Genomic DNA, 22,157 nt, shown 5'->3' with positions numbered 1-22,157 from the left:
TTGCAGGGAGGAGAAGAGCAAGGTTAACAATAAGCCATATGTCTAAAGGCCAAAACATGGTCATACATAATTGTTTCTCTCTGACTTTCCTTCCTCTTTTTCCCCTGCTGTAGCATGGGGAAGAACAAAATTTCTAATTTTCTGAGGGGGGAGACCATCTATAATTGCAGAGAGAAAAGTATTATCTTCTGAAAGCACAAAAAATACAGATAGTTAAACAGAATTCAGTGCTAATTATTATAAATAATTTTGCCACTAAATATCTTCAAAGTTTCAAAATATTTAAAGAAAGAAAAAACAAAGTTAAAGGGTTTGAACATGATATGGTGTTGGTAATACTGAATTATAACTCAACTGGACAAAACCAGAATACATATGCAGGATCCAGGTTCAGTTAACCTTTCCTCACATTTGTAGTACTTTTCCATGCACACTACTGAGGAATGTCACTGCTAGAGTGAAATTTTTGCTTTCATCATTTCCACAGTTCAGGCCACATTGATGACCTAGTATTTCTTTTCTATCTCTGTTGCAACAGTTGAGGCAATATAAAGGCAAATATATTGTGCTGACAGAAAGATTTTGGTCAATACTGCTTAGGGAAAATCAAAAAGAAAAATCTGAACTGGGCCGAACTGGATATTCTGTATATTGGATATACAGAATAAACTGATTTAGATATTCATATATATAAAATTATATATGTTGTTCTCTTTTTTCTAAAGGCAGCTCAGAAAATTTTATTTTGAAAAGTTCGATGTAGTATGCACACTGATGAAAAATATTTGTGAATTATGAGTTGTAAAGAAATCATCCTGTGACTTGCCTTGCAGTTGTGATTCTGCCTGTAAGTTAGTCAGTAGATGCTTTAACTGATTCCATTAACTTAATTACTCAACATTTATGTCCAGATTTCATTTTAATTTTAAAATTACATTAATTTTGTGTCCAAATTCATAAGCAATTTTGCTTCAGTGTAGCTATGTTAATTTTTTCCTTGCATTGGATTCTGTTAATCGGATGTGATTTACTATGTTAAATGTCACATTGCTTTATCTACACTAGCAAATGAAATTAAAAATTTATTTTAGAGGGAATGGGAAGGAAGGAGAAAAGGAAGTAATAATTTTAAAATTTGTTTCTATTCACTTACGTAGTTGTATTTTTCATGTGTGCCTAAGGTTTAAACTTCTTCCAGATTATCATGGCACAGATACCACAATGATTTAGAAGTCTTTATTGCTGCATGAAACCAATGGGAGTTACGTATGAAGACATTTTAAAAGTCTTTATAAAAACTGCATTGTTAGGCACCAAAGCACATTTTACAATCTGCCCACCATATCTATGCCACTGTTAAAAATGGAACTTGACTGCATATGGTTAGTCACTCTTTTTGTTTGTGCAGACAGTAGACTGTAGTTAATAAGATGCTGAAACCCATCTTTAGTGACTTGAATGTTCTGTTAGAAAAAAATATATCAAAACTGTTTAGGATAAATATTGATGACTTTTGTCATAGCACATTGCTACACTTATTTTATTATTCCAAACATACACCACTGCATGATTTGTTTCTATGCTTGTTTCATTAAATTCTCCATACAAATGTGGATTTTAAACCATAGATTTTTTTATTCAATCCATAATAATTCTGTCAGGTTTTTTTCTAAATACATATCCAGTAGGACTGACTGTAATTGAAGACTTTTAAAGGATTATGAGTTAGCTTTGCATATGACACTTTCCACATGTTTTAGTGTATTATAACATATTATGTCTTACAGCATTACAGATTTTTTGCAGCACTGGAAAGCATAACAAACAGAAAGAAAACTATTATGTTGGTGTAGATTATTTCTGTCACCTTGAAAAAAATTCAGCAGCCAACTCACATGACATAGCATGATGTCATCAACATCACTGCTTCATAATAGGCTGTAGGAGCCAATTTAAGTTGTATATAAAATGGATTTGGTGGACTCAAACAACAATTTCTGCTTACAACTATATTGATACATGGTGCAGATTTATGTGATAATATCCTAATGATAAATTACAGAACAATGTGATAAACTGCATTTGTCATGTAACTTTGCCCTAAACTACAATTTAGGAATTACATCAACTTTCTAAACTTCAGAACAGCTTTGAGTAATCACTATTTCCCTATGTCTTTGGGTAAAGGAAGGAAAATTATGCTAAACTAAGCTGAAGGCAGGCATTTTACAACCGTCTCTGAGGGACAGGCTGAATGTTCAATGCCTTGCAGATGTCCACCCCAGAATACAGAAAGATAATAATACAGGCTAGAGATGTAGTCTGTGCTTTTTCCAAACTAATATATTTGTACATACATATTGATGAAATGGTCATTTTCTTTCTTGTCATAGCCTGCCTACATACCTTTCCTCTCCTATTTCCTGTCCTGTGCAGACCACTATTACTAGTCAGAGAGAACCGAGAAAAGAATTAGTCTATTTTAGATGGAGCTCCTCACACAATAGCGTTACATGTACAAGTATGTATGTAAAATTCATGCAACCAAAGAAATTTATCTTGCTCCCTGACAGGCGAAGAGGAGGGAGAAAAATAAAGAATAAAACTATTGATAATTGTGTGCTGTTATTGAACTCTTTGTGCCAGCTGGGGAGATGTTATAAGCAAGCTCTGTGCTAGATGTCATTGTGATAAATTAAACACAGAGTGTGGACCCTCTTGTGATGACATTTTAAGGTCACAAGAGAGTTATGGAAAGGGCAAAATTTCACCTTAAAATGAACAAAGGTTGTTTCTTATGATATGATGGTAAACATGCATGCTTCTCTAAGCAGGAGATTTTTTTTCAGTAACTTGTCATAATGTTTGCCTTGACTGTAAAATCATTGGGAGTGCTGTTTACGCCCACTGAACACTGTTTCAGCTGAACTGATTGTGTAACACATTTAGTAAAGAGCTGATCCTGGTCTGTAAGAAAACTTTTTGCAGACGCGTATATTAAAAACACCCCTGATCCTAAACCAAAACACAAAGCTAACCTGGACATCCAATTGATTAAATGTATGGAACAAATATTTACTTTACTGTAGGTATTCTGAAAAAGTTCCTAAAATATTAAGCCCTGGGCTGAAAGTTTTCATTGTTCTAATTAAAAGGAGTATATGTTTATCTTACATGTACAACACTTTTCTTCGAAAAATTATTCTCTAACCTCATAACATCCCTTTCATGGGTGACTTTTTGGAAGGTCTGAGTCCTGTCCTGCTATTAGTGCAAGTTTTTCCACATCTTTGTTCTTATTATTTCTACCAATTGGCTATTTTGAAGCAGAAATGTGGAAAGCAGAAAATTTATAGCTTCACCTTTATCCTCAGAAGAAATTCAGAGGTAGAGAAACACCCAGATATCAGTTTTGATTCTAAATATATGCATAGCAAAACTCAGTTGTAGAGAGTTCATTTGATTCACTATTTGAATTATTAAAAAATGAAATATATTTTTGTCTTTTGGAAGACACTGGAAAAATGTAGAATATAAAAATAAAGATAATTCCTCAATGTTAAGGTTGTAGACTGACACACCTTGATATTATTTAACATAAAATTTATCATTTTTAGTAAGCAAAAAGAAAATTCAGCTAATAGTGATCTACAGAGGGATGAAACTGGTAGTTTTGTTTTCCTGCTTAAGGGAAAAAATAGAGATGAGTAGTATTCAAAGATCAGGATCTCACTATTTGTCCCCAGAAAAAACTTATAGCTGCTGCACTTCAATATGCCAGCTTGATTTAAAAAGAAAAATAAATCTGTGCTTTAAATTCTATTTTTTTGAAAACATAAAATTGAAGATATGTATATATATCTTCTCTGTGCTAAATGACTTCAAATCTAATATGCAGTTTTAAAATTCTACATCATGCAGAAAAAATAACCAGTTTCTCCGATCTTGAAGACAGTAAATTAAAACAAATGTTCAAGACAGTGATCATACAATTACATTTTTTAAATCTAGCTTCTATTACTGTATTTTCTTGCCTTGGTTTTTTTGTTTATTTTGTTTTTATGTAAATATGTGGATGACCTTTCTATTTCATGCTCAGCACTGTGACAAACTTTGCAATCATCACGTTAAAAAAAAAAAACACACAACCACACTGACAACTTCTAAATGTTGAAGTGTTGCCTTAATTGCAAGATGTATCATCTGCAGGATAATTTCAAGTTAAGATATAGTTTGATATAATTTATTTAGTTTCAATTTTTCTTGCTGCTCTTAACACACAAAAAGAAGTGGAAAATAAAGTAGTTCTTCTTTTGCCAGTAACATCATCTAGATACTTTTATGTAATTCTTCCATGTTCTTTAAAAAGAAAACTAGCAGCTGCAGATTCTTTCTAGTTTTGTTGTTTTGGTTTTTTTTTTTTAAGGTGCGCATATTCTGATGGAAACATGAATCTGTCTTTGTATGCAAAACACTGAGCCACAAGCCTCTTATCTATCTTGTTTGTAGCCGACAAAGTGTGTCAAGCAGATCTTTTATGTTCCCATCAGTCATTTTAGGAGCAATGTACTACCTATACTCACTTGCCACACAGGCAAATGACAAATAACCTTTCCATTACAGAGAAAACTACCACATCTATCAGCCAGTTTGGAGTACTGTGATATTTTTTTCATTTTTTTTCCATAATGGTAAAAAGGCAAGTGTGTGGAATCCACCCTTATTTAAAGGTGCAGCTTGCAGTAGTGTGAAAGGCAAAGCTGAAAAAATACTACTTATTTTTCAGTTTTCTTTTACTAATGCTAGCAGTGTAAAGAGGGTGGAGGATAAGAACCTCTGAACAATTCAATAAAAACTGCAAGACATGTAAAATACTTAGACTTACGGAGTGGAAAACTTCCATTCTTCTCACTCCTGCCCCTCTCCCCTCCACCCCATTAACTGCTTGGGTTCTTGATTCTCAAGGTCTCAAATCAGATACCGTACAGAGATCTCATCAAAAGTACTGTGAGAGAAATTTTGAGGTTCTTCAGTCACCAGTAAAACCTCATATCAGGGACAGAGTCCTACAATATAAAATTTATTACTATTGAAATCCATTTAATACCATTTGCTCCTTTGGTGATCACGTACTTATGTATAAATAAGTCTGCCTGTGTCATAATGGTATAAAATAACTGGTTTTAGTTGTGCTATCTTAGAAAACTTACATTCCACTTCAAGGCAAGTTAATTTATTTCATCCTGATTATTACATTTATACTTCATAGGTGTCACAGGCCTCTGCAATAGCTACTACACGAAGCTACTACATAGCACGGGGAGAAAAGAAAAAAATTGAGAAAAAATTCAGCTAATTAGAATTTTCTTCTCCTAGATTTCATCAAATATCAAGAAGTGGCAAAAGTTTCTATTCACTAAAAAGTAGAAAAATATTAATCTTTCATATAGCTATTTTTTCTGAGGATCCAGTATTACATGCAAAACCATTTTTCATGTATATTGTAGTTCTGAGAGAGTGTCAGTACTATGAAATTTATAATAACACTTATTCATAATTATTCTTATATCTTGACAATTTAGAAATTTCTGACACTACACTTTGCATTAAGTCATTCTGTAAAATGATTTATACTGCTACTGACAAAATTTTTAAAAGTAGCAAAAATATAACTTCTGAATAGGTGATGGAAAGCACCTCCAAATATGACTAATTGTTTTTTGTTTCTACTAAAATGTAGAGGTAAAAATTGAATGTATTAATATAGTCACGCTGCTTTCATTCAGACTTTCAGTCGTCCTCCTCCTTTATTTATTAGAATTGTTGCTATGATATTAAATTATTTTTCTACAATGTCATGGATTGGAAATGGGTAAAAAAAGCAATGTGAGATGCAGAAATATATCAGGTTCAATTCTACTTTATTTTATGTAAGCTTTTACTTCCAAACTGCATCCTTAAAAATTCTGTGAATACTGAATGCTAATTGAAGGCTAAAAGGATTCAAAGATTTATCAGAGGCAAAAAACACATGAGATTTCAAAAGAGGTGATATGGCATTTTGCAGGTAGGCAGTTCCAAATGACAAAAAGTCACAGAAGACTTCCAATGCCAGTGAAATTATACTAAACCAGACTGGTCAAATAGAAAGATTAAAAAATAACTAGTCTGTAGAGGGTTGAAAGGAACTTATGCATCTGCTTGATCCTTAGAAGATTAAGGGACTTATTGCAGGTGTTTATGTTACTGGAGTTTTTCAGAAGGCAGATGCTAGATTTCAAAGAAGTAAAACTTGGCAAAGCCAAATGCAGTTTCTTCTTGCTAGATCAAACAATGACTCTGTCAATGGAAATTCTAAGTGTAGTATCAAGACAATAAGCAGTATTACTTGCATTAGAATCAAAAATAAACATTGAAAAGGAAAATATAGAGTTAAATCTTACTAAATATAATTAAATCTAATCTCAAAATTAAGGACAGTGGTCCCAGCTAATTACTACGATATATACTATGATATATACATACTATGGTGTGACAGCATAGATTTAAACTTTCTAGTGTTTTACACAGACGCACTGACAGGACTAATTGTGAATTAACACACATCAATAGGGGAATAAAGTTCTTAGAGAAAGGAAAACCATAATTATATATTTGCGGTGACTTGTTTTCATTCTGGTTTTGCATTTCATCTGCTTAACAAAATATGTTAATTTCATTTTCTAAGAGCTGGGCAATTGTCACATTACAAATATTGTTTTGACCAAAACCAGAACAGACATCAGAGTAGAATGATAAAGATCTCACACAGTATTTAAAATATAATGGATTTCAACATGACTTCCTCATTACTATTGAATTATTCTACCTAATTTTACCTGTGACATATCTTCTGCAAGATTTTCTTCAACTCAAGACAACTTTAATCACTTTCCCTAGACAGAGCTTTGTACTGGAAGATGTAAAATATTTAAAAAGAAGCCTTTTTATTATGTTATTTCATGTTATTTTATGTTATGTTATGTTATATCTTGTGTTGTCTTGTGTTCCTTGAGGACTGATCCAGCAGTCACCTGGGATAATAATTCCAGCTTCTTGTAACTAGGAGTGAGAAAACAATAGGGCCTAATTCTGTATTCCTCACATATTATCTCTGATTTTATTGGGAATTGTGTGTCTGCTGTTTTTCTTTTTTTCTGGAAGCACTACTATGTGTAGGCACCAGTAAAACAGCAGCAGCAAAGGTGAGATACCAGAGATCAAGTTCAGCTAATTGGTGAATTCTAGGATCTCTCAGCATAGCCATGAAAGTAACCCAAACACTAGTTTTACAGGCAAAAGAGAAAAAAGTTCACAGTAAAGGTCATAGAGTCATCAGTAGAGTGAGCAGTTTTCACTAATCAATCCACAGAAACACTTACATGCATGGCTGCCTTTAATAGCTGTTTCAGCACTAAATAGCATCTGCTTAAAATGATACCCAACCACAGAAATGGACTGCAATAATAACCATTGTTCTTATGTGTATGAAATAATGTCTGTCATGAGAAAGGACCCAGAAAAGTCATGTAAATAATACCTTTCTTTTTCTTTTATGGTTTTGAAATGAGCAGAAACCTACAAACATTTTGTAATGTTATTTTGTGATTTGTTTTTTGTGATTACACTATTTTATAACATATCAAGGAAAGGCAGAAGTCCCACAGAGAAGAGCTTGGCACCAGCTATGGCACTGTTTCTCCCTGCAGTATACCTGATCTTTCTGTCCCTGATCTTTACTTCCTTTTTTTTTCTTGCATGACCTCGCCATATTGGACATGTGTAAAGTCAGGAGGACACCGAAATATGCAGTCTACAATGAATGAAAAAGCTTAGTATATTTAAACAATAACATGCTTTTTATATATTGGTGCACACCAGTGAGCTTGACAGTAGAGTTTTCAGTCATCTTTTCATTTGGAAAAGACTGCAGAAGAGAGGAAAGTACTGTGAATTTTATTTTTACCTTTGTAGTCTAACTTATTACTGCGAAAAGTAGATAACCTGTTTATAAATATGTATGAAAATTCATGAATGTTTTATACAGTTTCCATACTTGAAAAAGCATTGAAGAGAATCACTGATATTCAGTGCTTGCGGGTACTTGCCATATGTTAGTGGTGATCAGAGGTTTTCCACAATTTTCAGAACAATATGAGTTTTACATACTGCAGATAGCATCCTCCGTTTACTTGGTTTCATGGTTCTTTGACTGCTTCTCTGTGGTGAAGTTTGTCCCTGTTAGTTGGCACACCTTTTTACACTGGTGACATTTTTGGATACTATCAGAGAACATAGGTTTCTGCATTAAAGTCCTTTCTGATTATGTAGTTTTTTGTAGCTGCTAATACTTTTTTTTTTTTCAGACAAAATAAAGTCACTTCTGAATATGCATTAATTTTATATTTGTTTATTTTACGGATTACAGAGAATTTTTTGCATTTGCAAACAAGGATTACACATTTAAAACATAAAGTAGCTGAGCTATGTTCTGAGGAAAAAAAAAAAAACAAGCAAAACATTATTAAATATCATCAGCCTTCACCCTCTCTATTGATCTTTCTCATTTCCTGAATCATGCACTGAAATATAATCTGCAATTAGCTGAATATTGTAAAATGCTTCCATCAGTACTTGTGCCTGAAGTTATTTCCTCTTTGTCAAGGTGAACAGGGTTTGCACTGTGTCTTCATAGTTGTCTTGTGTGATGCTGAGGTTTATACTGCAGTCAATGGTGAAAGGAAGGAGTAGGAAACTGTTCTTTCAGCTAACTAGTAAATCCATGCTTGAAGCTTCAATTTATTTCCTATTTAACACAACACAATGTTTTTTTTTTTTTTTTTTTTTTTTTTTTTTTTTATTATTACCCTTCCAGCAAGTATTCTTGGAAACAACTAACTTTACCTTTGTTTCTCAGTGGCTTTTTTTTAGAAATCTGGGAATAGCAATGCTTGAGAATATTGTATTTGATTGATTTCTGTAACATCCTTATATTTGTGCATTTTATTTTCATGTTACCTTTGTAAATGCATAGCACTTATGTAAGGAATACTAGGCATGACTATAAATATGACATCTGTAAAGAGATTTAAGGAAGTTTTCTCCCCCAAAACTAATATCTATGTTTACAAGATACTATATCCACTGTCATAAGTTATATAAAATACAGTGATCTCATATTTATCCCACTGCTGAATATGTGTGGGTGGTTTAACAAATATTTTCACATCAGGAGTCCTTTGTTATATGATCCCTTTTATATTAATAACTGTTGAAAGCTTAAAATATAACTGTAGTGTCCCACCAGAGAAAAGGAGGCTGAGGGGAGACCTTATCACTCTCTACCTGAAAAGGAGATTGTAGCGAGGTGGGTGTTGGTCTCTTCTCCAAAGCAGCAAGTGATAGGATGAGAGGGAATGGTCTCAAGTTGTGCCAGGGAAGGTTTAGATTGGATATTAGGGAATCTTTCTTCATGGAAAGGGTTGTCAAGCATTGGAACAGGCTGCCCAGGGAAGTGGTTGAGTGCCCATCCCTGGAGGTATTTAAAAGATGTGTAGATGTGCTACTTGGGGACATAGTTTAGTGTTGGACTTGGCAGCGCTAGGTTAATGGTTGGACTTAATGATCTTAAGGGTCTTTTCTAACGATTCTATGATTCTGTGATTCTAAGTTCAATACTCCAATGCAAGCTAAATCTTACAGAAACAATTTGGAGTTTCCAAGATTGATTTTTGAAGCTTTGGGTTTAGGACTTCTATAACCTCATAAAAATATTGGTCCGTTTTATTTGAAATTGTTGGAAATTAGCATTGCTTTCTTTTTATGAAAAAATGAGAATTCAATAAACACTTTTAAGTTTGTAATATTTATAACAAAATACTTGTAATTTTTAAAAAAGGGAGTGATGTCCATATTAGTGGGAGAATTAAGAAACAAAGTGCTAGAAGAAAATTCAGTATTGTTGAACTATTAGTGATAAGAACTGTAAAAGTGTTGCTTAAGGTATTAACAACCCTCATTGGTTTTCTTGGCCACAGATATTGCAGATAATGTCCCTGTCCCTCATCTAAACTATGTGAGAAAGTAAGAATGACAGGAAAAAATGAAGAAGAAAACACTGAGGAAATACATACATTAAGTTCTTCCTTCTATTGTAATGCATTTTTTCTGTATCACATTTATTGCAATGTATTTTTGAACTGAGCTAGCAGTCTCCAGGTTAGCATTAATAGTGACTTCTCTGGTGAGCTAGATCTCATACAAATAGAATAATAGGTTGGGGAACTTAGATCTCTCTAGCTCTGCCTTTGTGTCTGTCGCACTCCACAGGAGAAAAAAACTGCAGGATTTAGGGCAAAAATATCTAATGTGCATGTAAACAGTCTAAATATCTCCTTACATTTTTCTTCACAAAGTAGAAGTATCATCACTTTCAAAGTCTTATATTTCCCTACATAGCGTTCTTAATGAAACTTGCTTTTGCAAATATTCCATTAACAGAAAGCTACATTACAAGCAACACAGTGATTAAGCTGAAATGGTATTCAGTGCCAAATAGTCTCTGTACGTTTATTTATTACCTGTTATGGAACTTCTTAGCGCACTTTCACAAAGGGGAATAGATTTCATTTACTTTGATATGACATGAAAGGATAACAGCAACAAAAGACATCCAATTGAGGGAGCAAACGTAAGAAACAACCTTTGATGTCACAAGGGATACTGGGGCACAGAAAAAAATCTGACTTACGAAACGAAGTGATGCCTTTTACCATATACCCAGCCAGAAAGAATCAGGCTGTTTGGTATCTGGAAGGAGAGAAAGCAGTTGTGGCCACAAACCCTTCCCACTGAGTAATCAAGTTGGTAACTTTTATGCTTCATCTCTGTTCCTTGTCCTCTTGACTTGATCCCTTGAGCAGTGAAGCATAGTCAATGCAAAGACTTAAGCTTTTGAGGGTGTAACACTTCAGCATAGTACAAAGTCCAGCACCTTGTGCCTCTGCCTCATATGCTCTGGCCCACCTTTGCATGTCCACACAAACAGACTCTGAACACTTATTCTGAGGTTGATCTTTTTGCCTAACTTCCTAAAATCTGCCTGGAGCAAGGCTGCACAAAATTCTAGGTAAGGCTTGTGTCCAGGGAGGCAGACGTCCTTCTCACCAGCACTGGCCACTACGTCTCAGTCCATCTCGATCTTTTCAAGCTGAGACAAGCTAGTAATTACACCTAACAAACATGACTATGATTGCTGTAGCTAATGACAGAATACAAATTCCAGATTTTGGCATTCATATGATGTTACCTTGCAAAATAAATGTCACAGAAAAACACTATGATTTTAACAAAAATAAAATCTTTATTTCTTAAGAAAAAGAATAGAACTTTTATATGTAAAAGATAGCTTGTGTTACAAAAATGCCCCACTTTTTGTAGAGAAGTATTAAAAGAATTATTTTTTTCTTAAAAATTTTATTTCTTTTTGTCCTTCCTTTTTCTTTCTTTGTCTGCTCTTGATAGCTCATTTATTGGCTGGGCTTTTTTTTGTTTGTTTGTTTGGGTTTTTTTGTTCTTACTATGACACTAAGTTGATTTCTCACAGAAGTTGGAAAATTTATCTGTCATGTCAACACGAAATATGCATTTCTTATGATCACTCACTCTCTATGAGTTCCCTATTTCTCAGTAATTTCTCAGGCTGTTGACACAGATAATACAGTACAGAAAGAGCATCATGTGGTTACCTATGTAATCCAAATCACAAGGTAATTAAAAATGTTTTGTCCCAACTGTAGTAAGAGTTTATTTTTGAAGAACTGGGTCAATTAAATCACCAACAAATGTTTAAGAGTATATCTTTCTCCCCACCCCCTACATTTAAACACAAAAGCTGTGGTCCTGCAACTGATTGTCATGGTTTAACCCGGCAGGCAGGTAAACACCACACAGCCATTCACTCATTCCCCCTCAGTGGGATGGGGGACAGAATCAGAAGAAAGGTAAAACTCATGGGTTGAGATAAAAATGATTTAATAGGACAGAAAAAGAAGGAAAATAATAATAGTGATAAAAGAATATACAAAGCAAGCAATGTGCAATGCAATTGATCACCACTTGCTGATCAATGCCCAACCACTTCCTGAGTAGTGGCTGTGCCCTGCTGGCCAACTCCCCCAGTTTTTTTGTTCAGCATGACATCATATGGTATGGAATATCTTTTCGGACAGCTTGGGTCAGCTGTCCTGTCCCCTCCCAGCTTCTTGTGCACCTCCAGCCTCCCTCCTGGCAGGGCAATATGAGATGCTGAAAAGCCCTTGACTTAGTGTAAGCACTGCTCAGCAACAACTAAAACATGAGTGTGTTATTAACACTGCTTTCATCCTGAATCCAAAACACAGTACTATACCAGGAAGAAAATTAACTCTATCCCAGCCAAAACCAGGACACTGATCAAGGAATTTAGACAGCTGGTCTACAGGTCAGCAATTTTGTCCTTTATACGTCTGGTCAACCATTACAGCTATTGCACAGTCACTTTAAAATTGGTCTTGAACACTTCTAACAGCAGAGCTGATCCCCAGAAAGACTGGCATTGGCTCTCTGCTGAATATTTCCTCAATTTCTAAGGTTTTGAATCCCATGATGAGTTTTGTGGTGCCACAGCTATGTTACTGGTCTTTTTATTGCCCTGGCTGTCCTTGATTTATTCAAATAGTAAATGTCAGAGTTAATGAATGTAAAATGATGTCGATGTTTCTAAAATAAGAGCAGTGGAAGTAATTGTATTTGAAGGTGTTCTTAATAGGCACTAATACTAAAACAAGTGAGGGGAAAAGGTAAACTCATTAAAGAAATTCAGTTTAATCAAAGTTTAATAGCTGCTAGAAATAATTGTACCATTTCTTACTCCAAAGAGTGTATAAGTTGGTTTAGCTACTTAATTCCATATAAACCTACTCTAACAGACAGGTCTGAATGGAAACTTGAATTTCATGTACCTTACTCAGATCCCCTCCCCTGTAACTCAAGATTCCTCACAAAAATCTACAGCAGTCCAAATGTGGCTCACATTCATTGTAAGACCCAGAGGTGAAATATGAAAAGTGGAAAGAAAAAAAGTTGTGCTGGTAATTCTCTCTAGTGAAATGAATTGCCAGATTTTGTATTTCTGTCATAAGCAGTATTCTATCACATTTCTGTCATTGTAGGTAATTTTTAGCCGACTTAAGTGAATACATGAAAAATTAACATAATAATTGGAAAAAATAATTTGGAGAAAGTATGCAACCACTTGCATAAGGAAAGAAAATCATTCCTTAAGTGAGGTGGAATGGAATAGATGGCACTGAGTCTAGTAGTAGACCTAAGAACAAAAGCATTTCTTTAAAGCAGAACCTCTGTAGAAAAAAAATGAAACCCAACAGATATAACAGTGAAAATTTCTGCTCAACTGGAAAGGAGTAAGAGTTGAGAAGATATGCCTCTTATACTTTCCTTGAAGGTGGTCATTAAGGATCATGATAATAATGATTTTGTCGAAATACTACAGCCTGGTGTATAACAGGGTTCCTGAACATCTATCCTGTGTCTTTTGATCCTTTCAGTTACAGAGTTTTTAGACCTCTGCCTGTATTATTTGTCTAAAATTTGACAATTAGGACCCATTTCTTTTTCTTGTCTCTCCCTCTTCGACAAAAGCCCATTATTCTCAAGTGATGTTACAGCCTGTGCTATGGATTACAGCAAAGCAGACACAGATGAGCTCTAACTGCAACACATTGTCACAGGAGCATTCTTTATGCCTTTGCAGAACAGGTTTAATTGAAAAGCAGTAGGAGATACTGTATCATTTAACTTGCAGTTGGAAGTAAAGTGGCATCAATGAAAATCCGTCCTCTAGTACTCAGATCAGATAGAAGATCTGATGCACTAAAAACAAAAATTAAAACCATTGTGGCTAGTGTTATTGTACTAGAAATATGTTTTCTGAAGCAATCCACTATTAGAGAATTAGGCTTCTGATATTTTTGTCTTAGCACTGCAAAACTGATTGATTTGTGCCACTCAAAGGTAAATAATAATTTAAAAAAACCCTTAGAGTAAAATATTAGTAATATCTATGAGTTTCAAAATGCCCATACAGGGTTTGTTTTTTAATTTGGTTGATACTGAATTAGTAAATTTTATTAATATTTTCAGTTTCACTATTATAAAGCATATACAGGGTAAATAGGAAAGTATTTAAAACAGAAGCCTCTAAAACATTTTTGTTTTCTCCAAACCCTTTGTTGTGTGCTCAAAATGACATATATAGCTCCCTGTGCTCTTTTCCTATCCCTTTTTATGGTTGTGATCTCCTCATCCTACTTACAGGCAATCAATGACTTTGGTTAAAGATGACTGAAACAGTTATATAGTGTTGGGCCAGTTCATATCAGCTTTGGGATAGATTTAAGCTATAAATTCTTAGTTAAAGTTAAAACTGTGTCAACAAAAACATTTTCCATGTATTAAAATTCGTGTTAGTGACCTTGCACAGCATGAACATAATTGCACTGCGTGCAACCATGTGTATCCTTTGATATATGCCTTGGAATAATTTTTTTCAGGAAGTTTTGATTTTAAAGTAAATAAACAAATTAAGTAAAATTTTAAATGCTGCCTTACTGAATTTTCAGACATACTTGGTATAACATCAGCAAGAAGAATTTTTTGTTTTATAACTGCAGTTCGTCATCTGTCTCTGTCTATAATATTAATTTCAGGATGCTATTTTTATCAGAACACTTGCACCCTGTAAGACAGCAGTTTGGAAAATCTCTGTGCATTTATAGCTGCAGGTAGAGGAAGAAAGACATCTGAGATAAATTGGAAAGTATTTACCTAATTCTCAAAAAGAATATGCAAGTTGATTTGGTCAGTCGTCAGCTTAATGTAGAATTTTACATCTAGAACTTTCAGAAAACGTAAACTATATATTATTATTATCTTTTAAGGTCTTGATGAATTGCAGAATGAATCTGGTAATTGTGGAATCTAAAACCTTCTGTAGGAACATATAATTTTTATATGTACATGCTGGGACAGACTTTTTTTCCAGAGCAGGTTATCTAATGGAGAAAGTGGGACATACACACATATGTCAGTATAGGTTGTTTACTGAACTGAAGATGATGAGGATAAGAGTTCCTGCTTGGCTTGAAACTAAAGAACCCATTTTCAAGAGCCAGTCCTGAGTGTGTAATACCAGCTGGTCTTGCTCATTTTCTATGAATTTGCATTAAAACTTTGAAGAGTCTCACTTTTGAACAATGTGAATGTAGTTCTAGGTTATCAGGAAAACTATTTGTTGCCCAGCTTACTTTTATATCACTTCATTATTTGATGCTTAAATCTGTGAGAAGGTAGGATTTAAATACACAAGCCTTTCCCATGACAAATTCCTAAAACTATGTTGTATACGAGTTTTTCTTAACCTAGGAACCAGAGTTATTGATCAGTCTTTAGATTGTTTCTTACCAAATTCAGTGAGTTTCATAAAAGAAAATCTTTAATATCTTCTGTGTGTTTTGGGAAACACCTAATACACCATGGATATCATCAAACAATACAAATGAAAACAGCAGCTTACATTCACTCTAGCCCTCAGTGAAAAGCTTATTATTTAAGACTGGGGTTAAGAAAATTCTGTTCCTGAAAGTGTAGGGTAGTATTTCAATAAGGCAAAAGGATTTAGTTCTTCCTAGGTTCAGCTGAAGGATATACTTCAACAAAATCTTGAAAAATAAGCAAGACAACTAAGAAATATGAAGTTTTCATGTTGAGTGACTTCTCTGTGTGTTCTGTTCTAATCATGTTTCAATACCAAAATATTAATACTAAACACAGTAACAGAACTATTACCACTGCCAACAAATAGTTCTACCTGACATGTAACAAGCACTGCCATTTAAAAAGCATGAAAAACTCTTGCTAATTAAGTGTAATCCTTATGAGCATGATGCAGAACTTTAGCATAACCATTAAAAGGCTCTTTTTTTGGTACAGGATCACCCTTGCTTGCCTTTGAGAGATGTATCATACTAATCACTCAGTTTTGCCACAGATTTTTTGTAATTAGTTATTATCCCTGTTCTCTGTTTAACCCAGAGGAGTTGAATCCCTTCCATTTCATGATGATATACATTTACTTTTTTTCCCACCATATTATGATACAGGACGCTGTCTGTTTAAGATGTAAGCTCATGGCCTGCCAAGACAGTCCAAAGGTGTCAGAACCTCAGGTTATTTTGTTTAAATAGTTAGGAATATTTTCTTGAGAGCTGGCATCTCTCAAGAGATAAAAAGAAATTCATGGAAAGGAATGTCTTTGGCAGATGAAAAAATTCCCCTAGTAGCATGTAGCACAACAGTGTCTGTCAGCTAAATCCCGGGAATATTCCAAATAATTGTGGTTGTCCTTTAAAAAGTGCAAGATAATTCACAAAAGCTTATCGTGAAAGACAGGTAAGCATGTGAGAGAATTCAGGTAGACAGTTGATTTTACCATAGTTAGTCTGACTAACTCTGCTGTAAAGACACTTCTGCATGGGAAGTTAGTGCAGAGTAACTTGTGTCCACTAAATTCATATCCTAGCTTATTGTGTAGTAACTCCCACAGATAGACAAGCTCTATGTGCGGACTGATTTATTTGGTATTAAAGTTTTTTTCATAGACTTATTAGTTCAAATGTGTTGGGCTTTTTTTATAAAGTTAGGGTTTTTTTCCTTCAACTTCATCCAAACTACAGTAAGACTAGAGATTTTTTACTGTGTTGAATGCTAGTCTTATGAGATAGTAAGAGTTAACTTGATCAAACTTGTCATAACAAACCATTTGTACTACTCTCAGGGAAACTCAATGCAAATTATGTAAGTCCCCCTATGGCACTAAACAGCATTTTACATGGTTGAAATACTGCAGATGGTGCTCAAGAAGGGAAAAAAAAAAAAAAAAAACAACCCGAAATATACTGTATAATTTTGCAAATTAAGAAGAATGCATGTTGATCGTGTTTGGTTGGCTGATCTTTTATTTTTGCATGTTTGGACCAACAGCAACAAAGCTGATATTAATTGAACCCTTTCTGTAAAATCTTTAAAAATGTGATTTATAAATTGAGTATGGAAAAGGAAAATAAGATTATGCACCAACTTTACAGAAAAAAGGTATTTGAAACAAAACTGTAGTATAAGTGTTAATATATGCTTAAAATGTATTTAGATTTTTTATGTGAGGATTCAGAAGCATAAAGGATACTGGAGTGCATAGCTTGCAAAGAGAAAATTGTCAGGTATTTGAAAAGCTGATTCTTGAAGAATGAGTTTTGAAGAATGGCAGTTGTAATTATTGGTGGGTTCATGCTCTTTCTGAATTCCTTCACGCACTTTACTAAATACATTTTATTAGTTTTATTATGTTATGCTCTTTGCTGTTTTCACACATCACAGCACTGTCATGCCATCAATTTTCCTTCTGACTATGTCTGCAGCATTGTCCCTTTCCCTTAGCAGGCAAAATGTACCATCTACTCCAAGGACACTGATAATGCCACTCCTATTAATCAGCTATGGGGGAGGGGAGGAAACTCCCATGGGAATACATTCAGCATCCTGTCCAAAAATCTCTAACTAAAAGTCACCTCCAGCACACCTGACCACTGCTGAAGTGGTTGTTACAATATGTAAACCTCCTGCTTCTGCTCTTGCATCAGGCTACGCCGCAGCTAGGGCATTTATGTTTAGTGGCTTCATTAACTTAATATGTATAAGTTGCTGTGTAGTAACTGGGATTGTATGACATGCATTGTCCCCTGCCTGCCCTACTTATCATTATTTTTCTAGCTTTGTGCATGCTGCTGTATAGCTATGCTATTGTCTCAGCTTCTCTACAGATAAGTAATAAAAGTGCCCTTCACATTCTGGTTACTTGATTATAAACAGGCAGATGACAAAAAATGCTTTAACTACATGCATCTCATACACAGAGCTGTCAAAAATACAGTCTTTGGTTTATGAATTCTCAGATTCTAACTTAATCTTACAGTTCTGACTTCATAAACTTGTTGATGCTTAGGAAAGTTTTCTTGCAATTTAAGGTTAGGCTCCTTAATATTTCAAGATAACAGCTGATTCAGCTGCTCAGGATAGTGCAGTACTGATAATCATTGTCTCCAATTGCACGTAACTGTAGCTTAAATGTACTGACAATACCTAGTCATTTACAATCTATTTGGCATTTTTTCTAGTTTTCCCTTTCAATTGCATTCTATTCTCTCTTATGGCCAACACTAACCTTGGTCAGTACTGTCCTACCTCTACTATGTCTGTCCTGTATGTCTGGTATATTTGGGCTTTACTGTACTATAACATAGCTGTTTGTTTAGGGTTTTTTTACAAACGTTTATTAGCATAATATCTAACACAACATCATAACATAACATTAACATAACATAACATAACATAACATAGCATAATATAATATAATATAATAAAATCATAGAATCATTGATTTGTTTAGGTTGGAAAAGACCTTTTAAGATCATCCAGTCCAACCATTAACCTAACATTACCAACTCCACCACTAATCCAGTTAAGGGCAGAATAGCAATTTCATGTTTCCTGGCTTGGTGGCTGGATCATTTATAATGAAAGTAAAAACTAGGAATCATTAAGATTGGAAAGGACCTCTAAGGTCATCAGTGCAACCATCAACCCAACACCACCATGCCTACTAAACCATGTCCCAAAGTGCCACATCTACATGTGTTTTGAACACTTCCAGGGATGGTGACTCCACCACCTCTCTCTGGGCAGCCTGTTCCAATGCTTGACTACCCTTTCCGTGAAGAAATTGTTCCTAATATCTAATCTAAACCTCCCCTGGCGCAGCTTAAGCCCATTTCCTCTCGTCCTATCGCTAACTACGTGGGAGAAGAGACCAACACCCACCTCACTACAACCTCCTTTCAGGGAGTTGTAGAGAGCCATAAGGTCTCCCCTCAGCCTCCTCTTCTCCAGGCTAAACAGTCCCAGTTGCCTCAGACATTCCTCATAAGACCTGTGCTCCAGACCCTTCACCAGCTTTGTTGCCCTCCTTTGGACACACTCCAGCACCTCAATGTCTTTCTTGTATTGAGGGGCCCAAAACTGGACACAGTATTCCAGGTGCGGCCTCACCAGCGCCGAGTACAGGGGAAGAATCACCTCCCTGCTCCTGCTGGCCACACTATTCCTGATACAAGCCAGGATGTTGTTGGCCTTCTTGGCCACCTGGGCACACTGCTGGCTCATGCTCAGCTGGCTGTCAACCAGCACCCTCAGGTCCTTTTCGGCCAGGTAATATAATATAATCTTATAACATTACAGACATAAAACCTCTGAACTTTTTAGATATTGGATGAAAATACTAGAATCCTCTTTATTTCATTAGTGGAGTAAGTCACATTCTCTGTCAGGGACAAAGGTATTCTACAAACAGAAGTTTCTATTCTGTTTCTTAGATACTTAATGTGGAATGATTAATTTAGCTCAACATTAGAAATCTTCACCCAATAATGATTATCCAAGGAAGAAAACAAAATTGCCCTCTTAAAACAGTTATTTCTATATTACACTGTGGAATTTCTGAAGCAATGTTCTTGCTGTATCAATGAAACACATGGAATAATCTGATATTTATCCACAGAAACTTGCCAATTAACACAACCAATATTTAAATCTACTGATCAGTACAACCAATGGATGTTTGTTATCCTGCCTTTGATGTCATTTGTTGTTGCTGTTGTTATCACCTGACATTAGAGTCAAAGAACTGGTCTGATTTGTGCCTTTAGAATCACTGATGAAATCCTCATCACTGAGTCATGGTGTTGTTTTTGTTGATTCAGGCTCCAGTGAAAGTCAGATATCTTCATGCTGGGTTTGCCATTGCAGTGTCACATTTGAACAGCACTCTGTTCCTGTGAACATTCACCAATTTTTCTCTTTAAAATCTTTTCCCTGTGTTTTAATTCTGCATGACATCACTTTCTGAAGTAACACTTCTGAATATTCTTCCTGGCCCCATCCTGCCAATGCTTGTAAATCATTACTAAAACATGTTGATAAATATCCAGCTCCATAAATGCCCACTATGCATCTCCACAAGACACTCAATAAATCTTCAAACACAAATGTGGGATTTGTGAGAGGCTTGTGCATTGTTCTTTAAAAAGTCTGTTTCCTTATGTGTATTGGAAATTATCTCTTCCTCATATAACAAACATTCGCTACTTCATTTCCCTCTCATATTAGCTTTGCTTTGTTGATAGGAATTAGAACATCCAAAGACTTTTGCATGAGGAACAGCAATTTTGTATAATTTCTCCCTGAAGACATTTTTCTGAATGATTTGTGAAGAGAACTTCTGCTTTCTGTCTTTCCTTTGCATTTAAACATCTTTCTAGAAGGAGAGGAAAAAGAAATAAAAAGAATTTAAAAGACTGTTCTGTTTAAACTGTAATCCTAGATACCAGTGAGAAAATTCTCACCCAAAACCTTTATTTCTTTTTTTTTTTTTCCCCAACACACCTAACTATGTCAAAGAACCAGTACATTTCTTTTTTTAAATCTATGATCTACTAGTGGTGACAGAAATCTGTTGGAATCTATGTGTGTCAATGGGTTGATATGGTTTGATTATGTTACTGTCTTGTAAGTAATTATGTCAAGTTACTGTGACTTTGAAGGGTTGCATTTTAATCCTATTCTACTACTGGATTTCTTTTAAAAAATAATCAACATAAAAATTAAAACCTGGTTATTGTATGTGTTCTGTAAATGAGATAGCAAAGCAAAACATGCTGTAAGATAATTGAAAGGGGTAATATTTGAGGGCTAATCAAAATACAGGAAACAAATTCAGAGTTTTTCTGTTTTCCAAATACCTATACCATAATTACTACTCTGAAAGTTCTTTTAACCCTTATGATTTTCATGTAACTGATGGAGTAAGGGTTAAATAATTCTGTGTAATTTAGTAGGGTATTAACTATGAGACATAGTTACAGTTAATGTGAAGCATTATTCCATGTTCTTTCTTCCAGAAATGTAAACCCATGTGTTTTTAAGATATGGTTTACAAGCAAGCTTTGAGTTTACCCTTTGAGAACATCACATGATTCTGTATCAAACCCACTGGAGAGAGCTGCATTTCACAGCAGTCTCAGATAAGCCTGTGGCTTTGTAAATCTTTCACATAATTTATTATAAATGCTTAATAGCCTCTGGATAAGGCCTGACTTAACTTATTTGGCTGCATGGTTTTGTTTACCACAATTTTATATGCAGAGATCAGTAAGATTTATTATTTTTGTACTATAAATAAACATTATAATCAGGTAAAATCACCAGAAACAAAATGTTACTCATGTTAGTTTTACTGAGAGATGCATTGTAGAAATGAGTTTGCCTAAAACTCTTTTTCATAATGCTGTTTTAGTTACTCTGTTGTCCTTTGCCTCAGTAGAAAATATGAATATATGCCTTTTTTATAAACTTCAGCAATTTATTTATTTTTAAAAGACTCTCCAGAGCAACAGAATATTTCCAAACATTCTTCAAAGAAGAACTGGTGTGAAAATTACTCAAAAGGGCACTTAACATTGGTGATTGCATTTTGTTGCATTAAATAGTGAAATAAATATATTTGTCAAAATATGACAAGGTGCTACAAACATCCTGTAGCAGATGAACAAGAATTTATTTTTCACACACTAATGTGCATACACAGTGCAGATTTGTTTGGGGGAGACTGTAATTCCAGTACTTTATGTGCAACTGCAAACTATTTATTTGTTGATAGCTGACTTCAAAGAAAGACTGATGTATAAATTCAGAATACAAACTGGTGTTTGCCCCTTTGTACTACTACTTCTCCAAAAGAGCAAGAATATACAGTGCAAACCCAGTGATCAGTATCAACACATCCTCCCAGAAAATACAATTCTAGTGAAGTTATGGCTTCAAGCTTTGTCAAACATTGACTGTCTTTCTGCACCCCTTCCAACTTGCTTTCCACTTAAGCTGTGATCTTT

This window comes from Pelecanus crispus, chromosome Z, assembly GCF_030463565.1.
Source record: "Pelecanus crispus isolate bPelCri1 chromosome Z, bPelCri1.pri, whole genome shotgun sequence".
NCBI lineage: Eukaryota > Metazoa > Chordata > Aves > Pelecaniformes > Pelecanidae > Pelecanus > Pelecanus crispus.
The sequence above is the reverse complement of the archived record's forward strand: the minus strand, read 5'-3'. Positions refer to the sequence as shown.